Raw genomic sequence first — 13234 nt, 5'->3', positions numbered from 1 at the left:
GCAAATATTTAAAATGGATCATCATTTTGCAGGAATTTTATTTGAAATTCATCAAATCCAAGTCAAATAAATATCTAGTTTTGTCGAGCTTCTTTGCAACCTTCCCTCTACTGCTATCGACTCAACAACAAAACCATCAATTCTAGATGAGTCTCTATTTCTGTTCTCACCATATGACACCTGATATGGAGATATACTGATCTATCTACAAACCCAAACTTTCTGGTCTGATACCTCTCACTTGCAAGAGTGACGTATTCAATATCAAGCCAAATATTATCTAATCATCGGCGACACCATTTATTGTCATAGTACCGATACAATTTTTCATAGGTGCCTCACACACGAGGAAGCCAAGAAAGTTCTAAATGATTTCCATTCTAGTGTTTGTTGTGGTCATTTATCTAGTTATGCTACCACATAGAAAATTCTTTATGCTTGTTACTTCTCGGCTACCATATTTAGCGATTGCATTACCGTTGTTAAAAGTTGTCATGCATGCTAGATTTTTTATTGCAAAACTTGATTACCACCTGTACCACTACATCCTGTCATCACTATTGGACCATTTGAAAAATGGGGCATTTATTTCAAGACATGTAACCCTCACTCAGCCAGGGGGCATCGATATATTATTGTCTTCGTTGACTATTTTATGAAATTAGCTAAGGTGATGCCTACATTAAACAACAATGGTGAGACAACTACACCTTTTTTCTTCAACCATGTGGTTGCATGATTTCAGGTACCACAAGCTGTAGTTAGAGATCATGGTTCGCATTTTTGCAATCATGTGATGACTGAATTAACTGCCAAGTTAGGATTCTCACATGATATTTCTACTCCTTATTATCCATAGGCTAATGGACAAGTTGAAGCCATCAAAAAATTCCTTAAGAAAATGCTTCAACAAATGATACGATTTCACAAAAAGATTTGGGATTTGATCCTGTACTCAGCTTTGTGGGCTTACCGAACTTCGGTAAGAAATGCAACTGGATTCACAGCTTTCCAATTGGTGTATGGTCTTGAGGCAATCGTGCCAATACAATGTGAGATTTCATCACTAAAACTTGCAATTGACTTGTTACCTGACACTTTTCATGAGGAAGCATGTTTCTTAGAACTCATCCATCTTGATGAAACACGTCATGAAGCCGCATTGTCCAACGAAGCACATAAGAAACCAATTAAGGCATAATATGACTACAATGTCAAGCTTCGCATATTCTTAGAAGGATACTTGGTCTTGCTTTATGATTAGGAAGCCGATAAATTAGGAGCAAGAAAATTTGAACCACTATGGATGGGCCCCTACATTATCAAACGTGTTTTGTCAAAAGGCACTTATGAGTTGGTTGATTATGATGGAATTCCATTATCGCAGCCCCGAAATGGGGTGTATATGTAACGTTACTATGCTTGATTGTGTGTAGTAAAAACACTGCATATATGCTTTGATTGTGTGTGTGTGTCATAGTGTGACTTTTATAGTTTTTATATGGTTGGTAATCCGCTTTGCATTTCTTGCAGATGTCAAAATCTTTGGAACCATTTGTTGGTTATGTCGATTATGCTAGTCATAGTACACAGAACCTATCCTCTCTAGCATGGGTCATATTCACTCCAAGTGGCGAGTTAGTGAGTTTTCAAGGGATTTGTATCAGTCGTTATACAAAAAATATTGTTGAGTATAGTGCATTGATCGAACTCCTCTCTGATTCCATTTCACCTGGCGTTCGCTGAATCATCATTAGGTTAGACTTACAACGTGTTGTACTAAAACATAGGAATGTTTATATTGTCCAAAATCCAACTATTCATCGTATATTTGTTAGAGTTCATCTCTTGGAAAGACATCTTGATTACATTCAATATCAACACATTTCCAGAAACTTTAATACATTGATTGATTCTTTAGTGAATTACATGTTAAACAGACATTTATGACATATGTAAAGAGTAAATTTTCAATTCGCATCAATAGTTGAATAGGATTACACATAACCATACAGAAATACTCAAAGTAAAATAGATAGATGTTCAAAGTTTTTACAAAAATTTCTGTTCAATACATGTTGGTCATCTGACCTCGAAACCTCAAAATGCATACAATAAATAATCCTAAGTAGATCTAATGATGCTCATGATAACAGGTCACTACCTGAACTATCATGTGCAATAGACTCATCCAACAGGTAGGTACACCAATATATATGGCGATGTAATCTTATCAGTAACTCCTCGATCTGAACATTAGTATACCAAGGGTTAACCCCTCTATATGATGTTGCAACTCTATGAGTGTCTCGATCAAATCTAAATCCTGGAGAACTGCTCTTTTGACATTTCTCCCCACTAGTTCACTTGCCTCCTGTTGATGACCCATTGGTCAAATAGGACCAACATCTGTATACATGAGAAAATTTTTAGTTTAGTCTTGGAAAAATTAAAAAACACAAAAACATGTAAAAACTCAAAAAATAAGAAATACATGGTCAAAACAATTTACCTATAGCACCCCACTGAGCACCCACTGGTAATCTCAAATTTGGATCTCTACTGAAATCCATCCCTGCATATCAATGATTCTCTATGACAATATGTTGTCGACGAAGCTAATTGAAGAATGCGGTAGAAAATGAGATCGATGACTAAACATCATGTCTAGCCATCTACTCTACCCATCTCTGCATCCATGGATCTCTAGGACCAGCTAAACTCAGTGTCACATACTGAGGTTGCATCAATGGAATTCTCTCTAGAGTAAAAGCGATCAAGATCGATCCATAACTGAAATTTTTCATCTTACCACTTTTTACTTTAGTCAGCTACTCTTTCATCAAAGAGAGTATTGCCTAACACCAGTTGAACATAATTGGCTGAAGACACTTGAGTGCATATCGCATGTATGACCTATTCGCGACATGAAGTGTCATTCTACCCGCCAATTTTGTGATAGTAAAGAGGATTGTTCGCAAGGGCATATCACAAACATCCTCGATGTTTATATTTCCATATTTTCTAGGTTGTGTACTTGGCCGACAGAATTGTCGACTGTAGTCCCTCACTGATTCACCCCCCTCGCAAAACCTGAAAGAGGAATGAAGGCATCACGTCTCGACAATCTTGTGAGAAAGTAAATATCATCGATCAATATAGGGAGAACTTTGTCCCCTATGTGAAAAACTTGTTCCACTGGATCCCATGAATGAACCAAGAATTACGATAGTTCTAACTATTGCCTCATCTTCAATAACCTGAAATATTTGAGTAACCCACAATCTCTTAGGGCCTCAATAGTACCAGGATCATTTATGGCAACCATATCCTATTCTTCATGTTCTCTTTCATGTCATGTGATATCCATTATGATCCGATCAAAGTATGAAATCACACTATAGGCTTAGTTAGCATCCATTTCATGCAAAAAACTTAAGATATTTTGGGTAGAAATGATGAATCAAATTTCTAAACTATGCCCAACACACCCTTGATCTTTAGATAGTGCAATGCAAAGCAGTTGCCCTTTTGTTTGACTCCTCTGTAGTGCATTTTTTGATGCATAAGGGTGCGTTGATCCTACGGCGTGATATATTTACCCTAGGGACCCCAAAACCATAAAATTTTTGCCTGAAATTGAAAAAGAATGACCTTAAATGAAAGAGAAGTGGTAGATATCCTACCTGGTCCTGACGGCATGAAGAATGATCCAAATAATCTCCCGCACTCAGATGCTGAAGTTTTAGGTAAAAAACTGGTCTAGAGCACAAAAGTAAATGGTAAATGTGAAATGGTAAAATGACTTGGCAAATTCTTTTTTATGGTTATTTCAAGCTCATTAAATGAATAAACTATACTTTTTACCTATTTTTGCCAATGAAATAGGTATGTTTAATCTGTTTGGTGATTCTTTGAGTAGGTTTACAACTAACATAGTGAATTTGACATGCATGATCATAAAATGTACTTTTGACCACAGAGCATACTTTTATCCTTTTTTCGAGCTTTGTTAAACATCGAAAAAGGAAGCCCCATAGAGTCCTCTTTTACTGCTTTTCAGACTCTCAAAATGTGAAAATATTTCTGGGTGCTTGCCCTTTTCATCTCGTAAATGGATTGGAAACAACATCTACTCAATATAAGTTTAACCCTTTTTCAGATTGAGATAAATTACTTACGAAAAAAGAATATGTTGATCGAACATGGTCAATAGGTTCTCTCTTGTATTATTTTACATTTTTTTGGATTGGAGAGACAAATTTACAAAAAATAACTTGTGGAGTTTTATTTTTTTCCCTTTTCAAACTCTCTAAACATGAAAAGGACCTAGTTCTCATTGTCGTTAAACTTGTTAGAGCATCAGTAGTGACAACTTTTCCATCATGACAAGACCAAGTTTCACCTTTGCTAGACTCACTAAAACATCACATAGTGATGGATTCACTCGAAGGGTAGAATTATACATCAAGCATATGTTATCCTCCTCAATCTTGTTAAAAAATAAAGAGGTACTGGTCAACAATGACTGGGGAAAATGGGAAAAGGGATAAAACACTTTATGATAGCAAGTCGCTCTTGAACATGAAACTTTCACTTCATCTCTGTGACTATTTGGGTTGGGTTATATGCTTGATGAGTATCATACCTATGGTCTATCACACCATCAATCACTTTAGTTTTGGGTCAATGTTGCTAATTCATTCATTGTCGCCGACATGTTCAAGAGAAGTGACTCAGTAAACTTCATCCTTTGCAATACTCATAAACCTTCATTTTCATGACTGCCATTCCTGAACATTCTGTCATCAGTCACATTTTTTCTTCAAAATAATTACACTTGTTTCATGTCTTTGATGGGGGATACATCAAGGCCCTCCTGTGACAAGTCACTTCTTGTCGACATTAGCACATTATCCAGGAAGGTGACTTAGAAACACCCTTCAAGTACCTTGAGGCTTGCATACATCAATGGCAAGTTTCTCACTTTCAGTGACAAGTTGACATCACATGCCTTTGATTGAGAGACTTTGTATGGTGTTCGACATAAAAGCATCTATTCACACCATGAAGAATGTATTGTAGTACCTTGGGAATCATTATCATTATTGGTGATTTCTCTCATGTCTGTTAATAGCTTACATCATTGGCTGGTAATCAAACAATGTCTTCCCATGTTTGACTTCCGATCACATTTTCACATGGTTAGACTCACAATTGAGCAAATGATTGGACAAGATAGAGGACCCCAAATCTAGTTTCATCCATCCGGGTTTTGATTTCAGGAGAGTACTAAATCATTTGTATGATGGCTTTACATAGATACTCATCTTATCATAGATCTATATCTATAGACGACTATTTGATTTATGTACATGTAATGAAAATTTTATATGTTGAGCATGGGTATGCCTTCCCTCAACAATTCATCAAAATTTCAAAGATATCATGATATTATGTATTGTAGTTGATGTAGGTCGTTGTCTGCTTCAGATCCTCCTCATCACATCGTAAAGCATATCACTCAGCATTATCATTTTTGACTTCATGCTTTAGGGGGTAGCTGTTATATGTCTATTTGGGCACATCACTCCTAACAATCAGATCAGTGTAAATAGGGTGTATCAAACCATAATTGAATTGCTACATGCCCTATACATGTCACTTCATTGAGTGCTTTCATCCATTAGAGATTCCTGACTTCAAACCTTGCTTAAGTGCTTCCTTAGGTCACTAGCACACCCCTGGTCAAGGGCAAGTGCTCTGCAGAGCACATAGCCCCATTCAAGGTTGCATTGCAGAGAAGCTAAGCCCACTCAAGCCTACGCTGGGCAAGAATCCTCGAAATGTTCATTGGATCCTGAGTATATTCCTCCTTTCTAGAGCCTTCTAGAAGGAACCCAACTCCTATCCTATCAATATGAGCTCAACTTAGGATAGCCTTGCATCATATAATCCTCTATCTTCTCATCCCTTTAAACATGGAAACTAATCATCCAATTATGGAAAACTATTCAACGCCATATTAATGACAAAACCATTTTCATTCATCTATAAATTGGCCTCCCATCATAGAGCCAAGAGCTTGGATATTATAGAGAAATATTGTTGGTTTAGAGACTTGAAATCATTGTCAAATAATGTTATGCTACTGGATTGATGTTGCTATTGGTGTGATGAGGGCTTCGACTAAGCTGGATGAGTGACATGAGATCAAACCGCATTAGATGTAACTTCTCCTTCTATCAATCAATAAAGTTGTTTGTCCTTTTCCAATACTTTTGTCTATATCTATGATGAATGTATCTTCAAATGTTGTAGATTCCATTTGTTTACAATAAATATATCATATGCTTTGATTGTTGTCATCCTCTGTTTATATTGGCAGGTACTAATTGAGTGAATTCGGTTTGAGCGGGAGTGATATGAGAAACTCAAAAAAGATCAAAGGTAGCGAAGGATCACAAGTAGGTTATTTTATCTTACCTGTTTATTGTAGGAAAAGATTAAACATCTTTACTTCAGTTGTTCTAAGTGTAATTACCCACTTAGAGAAGATATACTTATCTGTAGGTATAAATTTCGTATAACACTCCTGGGTCTTTGCTTTTAGCTTGCAATTCCTCCTTTCTTTCCTTTCTAATAGTTCAACCACTTTTAGGGTAGCTAGAGAACACTTCTCCATCAATTTGATTGTTTTCTTTTGCTTCCTTGCAGTAGAAGCTATTAGACCTTCCATGGAACCTTCGACCTATGTCCCTGATTCACTTGTCTTTAGGCCCACATCTCGCAAAGATCATTGCTATGATACCACTGTAATATTCCTTCTAGGAAAATGCATTGATAAACAAGTAAATAAGAATATACATAGACAGAAATTCAAACATATAAGTGAACACCCAAACTACCACTAGAAATAACACTTAGATGAGCAATTTTAATAAATATAATTTTAGTATAATGGGGTTTTGGTATGAGTGCAACTGGGCTTGCCAAAAGGCAAAAGCTAGAGAAACCCCAAATGGAAAATTGCATTTCCCATATGTTGGAATGTGTAGCTTCATTTATGCCCCTCATTGCCCTGGTGAAGCTACCATGTCTGCTGCAAAATATGTATTGTTTTACCCACTTCTGGTGCTTAGAACATTCAGAGAAATTAATCCCAGACTCCACTCAAGTAACCCACCAAAACCCAATATGTGTTTGTCCTAGTTCTGACCCCAATTTCTCCCATAGTTTACATAATGAATCATAACATGGCTATTACCAATTGAACTACTTCTCTTTATGTGATACATTATTATATTTATGTTTTATAGACTTAATTTAGGGTGATTTGGATCTTTAATTTTATGGTATACACTAGCATAGATCCATCTTAAATATAGATCTAACGTAAGTTGTGAGGGATCCAATTTCTTCATGTGCAATTTTTTTTATGAGTCGACACTAATTAAATGTTTTGTATAGTTATTTACTTTTTTTTTTAGATTTAAAAATAAAAAACAAAAAATAAAGATAAAAATTGTCCGGCATGAGAAAAATTTCAACTTTGACGATGGATAAACATCCTTACACATCATACCGGACTGACAATATGATGTTGAGAAATTTTTCTAGAACACTGTTATTATTAAAATTATAATGATGATATGAAAATTACAATGATTTAAAATTAAATTATCGGAATTATGAGAATTGAAATTGAACTAAATTAATAACGAGGTTTAATTAAATATGGCCTTTAGAAAGCTAGAGAAGAAATAAATTTTTTATAATAACAAATACTTATAATTTATGGAGGGAGAGTTTAATTTATACTAATAATAATTAAATAAATAAAATGAATAAGAATAAAATAATTAAGTCAAATAAATAATAAATGAATAAAATTGAAAAATAATGACACAAAAGATTATATTAAAATATAATAATAATAATAGTAATAATAATAATGAGTTTGGTCAAAATAAGGAGAAAAGGACACAATTATAATTAAATTAAATTTATATAAAGTTATGGTAAAAACATTAAATATTTATTACAAAATATTAAATATTCTTAAATTAATAATAAAATAATAGAGGGCTCAAAATGATGTTAATACAAAAGAGAGGCTAGGGGAGGGGGGAAATTAATAAATCTAGATTTGACTTAGCTGATTAGGAGTAGAACCTCCCCTTTCACCTTCTACTTAATCTTATTTTCCATTAGCTCCCACTTTTCTTTCTTTATTATTAGATTAATTTATTCTTAGATCTCTCTTAATATATTGTAATCTTTAATAAAATTCTATTTACTTCATTTTCAAGGATTTAATTCCAAATTGATTTTAATTCCTATTTATTTTAATATAATTTAATTTACCTTATTTTTTCTTAATCAAACCTATGTTATTTTATACCTTATTAATCCAATCATTCTATTCTACATTCTTTTAATCTACCATTTCTTTCTTATCTCATTAATTTAAATATTTAACCATTCCTTCTTTCATATTATTTATCTATTTAAATGATTATTTCAATATTATTGTTCATTAACTCTATTATTTTATTATTAATTTAATATTATTTAATATTTTATACTAAATATTTAATATTTACTCCTAAATTTTATATCATTTTAATTATGTTTATTATAATTTTATGTAATATAACAAAACCCCCATTTTCTCGATAAAATCATTATTATTAAATTTAATCTTTCATTTCATTCTTTTCAATTTTCTTCTTTTACGGTTTATTTGACTTGATTAATTTATTCTTATTCATTGTATTTATTTAATTATTATTAATATAAATAGAACTCTCCCTTCTTAAACTATAAGTATTTGTTCGTAATTATTATCAATGTTTCGTTTTTTCTATAGTTCTCTATTGACCATATTGGTCGAAACCTCTTTATTGGTACTTTAATTCAATTTCGATCATTTATTTAAATTTTAAATCATTCTAATTACGAAATTATCAACATTCACTCCTTAAAGTTCTATTCTCTTTCTATAATCTTGTTTTTGCACTTTTTCTATTTTCATTCTTAGCTTTTTGCCCCTGGAGATGGGTGAAGTGTGTTCTGAAATAAACCTCAATGAGAATACACGTTACTGCAAAATAAATTCAACAAAAATTATGCATTCCTTGAGAAAATAATAATATAATATAATTTAAATCTAACTATTTATAATTTTATTTCATTCACTTTTTAAAATTTATTTTAAAAATTGAGATATATTTTATTGATTTTTTTATCTAAATGTATTTTCATATAAAGGAAAAACACCATTTTTATATTACTTTGAAAACCACAATATATATAATTATTATTATCAGTTTAGTAACTATTTTTCTCATCTTTATTATGAATTTTTTTTATAGAGTTAAAGATATTTTTTTTTAATTATTCCAAAAAGTTAAAACTTATTGTATATACTTAAATTTTAATAATGAATAATTATTTTAAAAAATTATGAACATATGTATAAATTTGAAATAAACATCATATCAAAATATATAATCTAAATGTCCCTAGTTCAAGGAGAGTTTATTGTAGGCAGCTTCAATCTGCCTCATGGGAAACCGTATAATCTTAACCATTTACAATAGAAGAAAACTATCTAAAATACATATGCCTTCATAAAAACGTTTATATCTACTACCATACTAAATATCAAAAAATTGTTGTTGAACATCACAAACATCGAGGAATCAACGAAAGTAATAGGTGTAGGATATTTGGCTCTAGATCCGGTTGAAGTTTTATATAGTAGCACAAGGTATTCCCTTCCAAACAACAATGTGTAATATATATTATATTATGTACAACAATATATATTTATATATTAATTTTGATATATAATATAATATATAAATATAAATATTCAATAATTAATTAATAAAAAAAGACATTTCTATTAATGAGGAGACACCTCGAATATATATATACTACATACCTACCAAGACCCTCTTTTTTAATTAGACATCAATAAATATATCATATACATTACATTAATCTAATAATGTTTACTTAATCGTAAAAACGAAGTGAAGATTGAGAATTCTTCAAGTGTGCAATTATGGATCATAAGGCAATAATTACAAAGATCTAAAATCAAGAAAGAATTCAACATGGTATCAAAGAGCTGGTAAAGAGCCCATGATATTTTCCAAACAACTTCATAGAACAATTTTTTAGCAATCCGTAAAATTTATTTTACTGGATGAAAAGAAAATTCATGTATCTTTTTCTTTTCTTCTTCTTTTCTTTTGTTGTTTCTAGTTTATAAGTCCATGGTTTTGGTAAACCATTGGCCCATAGTATTTTCTACCATATAAAACAAAACGAAAGGCTTTCTTAAAGTGAAGTACATATTAAGACAAACACTATCCCATAGTTGAAAATAAGTTAATTTAATTTGTGATTTACAAGATGGTGTCCAATTTCATAATAGAAGATAGGCAAGATGGAGCAAACAATTTTAGATCATGGAAGTATAGAATAATTTTCATCCTAGAAGAGAATGAGCTCTTGGATTATGTCAAGAAAGAACTCCCAGAACCAGAAAAGGAAGAGACCAAGACAAAGAATAACAAGAATGTGATCAAGGCCAAGAGGATCTTGTCATATTCAATAAAAGACCACTTAATTCCTCATGTATTAGAATTGAATACTATAATATACCTACTAGGAAAATTCAGTGATAAACAAGAAAATAAGAATGTACACACACAAAAATTCAAATATATAAGTGAACAACCGAAATACCAGCACAAATAACACCCAACTGAGCCATTTTTTTAAATATAATTGTAGTACAATGGGGGTTTGGTATGAGTGAACCTGGGATTGCCCAAAATATAAGCTAGACAAGCCCTCAATGGAAAAGTGAAATGCCCATATGTTGAATTGTGTAGCTTCAATTATGCCCTACTACCCTAGAGAAGCTACCCTGTCTGCTGCAAAATATTTGTTGTTTGACCCATCTTCGGTGCTCAGAAAATTCTAGGAAATTAACCCCAGACTGCTCTCAAATAACCCACCAAATCCATCAAAGCTTTTGTTCTAATTTTGAACCCAAATTTCTCCTACTCCACCAATGACTAGGAATTTTCATACAACCTAAGGGAATCACTCCTATGCCATCCCAAAAAGGTTCCAAATGCTAGAAAAATTTATCCCTGGAGGTCTTTACCAAATGAAACTCCAATCAACCCCAAAATACCTGACCCCTAAACTTCCACATGTGGCTAAATGAAAGACTTTGTGTAGACCCATGTAGTCACTTGAAAATGGTGATGAGGCTACAACAAGAGCCTTCCAAAAATATGCCCACTCAACCCTAAAAAATCGAGCAAATTTGGTATCTACTCCTCTCTCCAAAGTCAATAAAAAGCACTACCCCACAACACTCTCACTCAGGATGTGCGTACTCTCTTTCTGTGTTCAGATTGCTAAGGAAAAGCCATGAATCTATCTGTATAATCTTTGGAGCAGCTTTGTAACATGAAATGGAAAACCTCCTAGGGATGACATTCGAAGTCCATCAAAGATAGGGTGATATTTTTTCTTGGAGATCTCATGTGCTAAACAACACTCTGTTGACTCAACTAAGTAGCTTGAGAAGACAATGATTTGGTTGTCAAATGAGAGAAAGGTACCCAAAATTGAGGCTCTCTATATCCATTTATCTTATTGCTCCCTTTCTTCCTCCATGTGGCCCCTATAATTCCAATTCCCTCCTCTTTCTCTTCCCACCAATTCAAACTCTCCCAAGAGGTACAAATTCCCTTTTTAGGTCGCCCCACATTCCACTTTGCTCTTTAGTTCATTTCCTCTTCTAATGTTTGGGAGCCTTCCTTCGTAAAAAATTTAAGTGGGGTCCTCCTAACCATCCTTTCCAAATTTTTAATTCCAAAACATCCCTTAATTCCAAAACTGCGAAAGAAAAATTCTTCTTAACAAAAATCAATTAATTTGGGATATTATAGTCATCCCCACCAAAAATTGGTTGTCCTCAAGAAATATCATCATGGGTTTCCACTTCATAAACTGACCCATATGGAATTAGTACTAGGTCCCATAAGTGTCAATTATCCACTCTCCACCCATGTTGAGCTCTTGTTTTCTTTTTCTAGTTAAATATCTCTCGTTATTTCATGACTCAACTAGAATGCTTACTAAAAACAATACCTAGAGCACTAATTGACCCCAAACTAAGCAAAGGAATGACGGGTATTTGGATCCTCCAAGGTACTACTTGTGGCTTCAGATGGAAAGTATACTCATGGTTCATTCCATCAACGTAGGGCTGTCTAGAAATACCATTGTATACAAAGAAGACAAATGTTGTTCATGTTGATGATGCATTTTTGTGATAACATGGGTTGGAAGAAATTGTATTGTTCAATGATAATTGCCATTAGGAAAATAAAATTGTAAATAATCTACATTAATACCTCCTACTTCCTTTGTTTCCTTATTTTTGTTGATTAATTTTCCCAAGAAGGATTTAATAGGATCCCTTCCTTCAATGTTTGATACTTGACAAGAAATATGGGCACAATAAGTCCATGATAAGTAATATTCCTTGGCATCCCATTTTTCATAGATCGCCTGATCAATCACACAAGCAATAATTCTACTAGCAATTTGGACAATGCTCCAAATTCTTTCTTGGATATCATATTCATCATTGGAGCATTCAAAGATTTAAATTGATCTTGCTAATGTCATTTTTAATCCAAATAGAAGAGGCAATCTTTCAAATAGGTCCTCGGTCATTTCTCTGTTGGTATTTTCATTGTTATTACTTTTTACTGAGGAATTTCTAGTGCATTCTGTAATGGCTTGCACAAAAGTTCCCAAAAACATCTTATTTGGGCCATGGTATTTCCATCCAAACCATCTTTTTCTGCTTCCTTTCTCATCATCAAAGTTGCAATGTTTCCTAGAAATGCAATGACTACTAAGATGGAGGTTTATTTTAGAGATACGGTCACATACTTATGACTTGTGTAAAATAGGGTTGGAACCATCTTTGTTTTCTTTGTAGGGCTTATCCAAAACACAAGGATTTCAATAATTTTCACAGAGGCACTATTCACATAACCATGATTAGGAATATCCAAATTTTCACTTCTAATAATGTTGTAGATGTAGTACATGAAAATTTTAGTTGCAAGTGCTAATCCTCCTAGTGCATCCATGATCAAGTTTACCCATAACATATGTATTG

Source organism: Pinus tabuliformis, chromosome 9, assembly GCF_031772625.1.
Source record: "Pinus tabuliformis cultivar Carrire ecotype Pingquan chromosome 9, CPIR1, whole genome shotgun sequence".
NCBI lineage: Eukaryota > Viridiplantae > Streptophyta > Pinopsida > Pinales > Pinaceae > Pinus > Pinus tabuliformis.
This window is presented reverse-complemented; position numbering follows the sequence as displayed.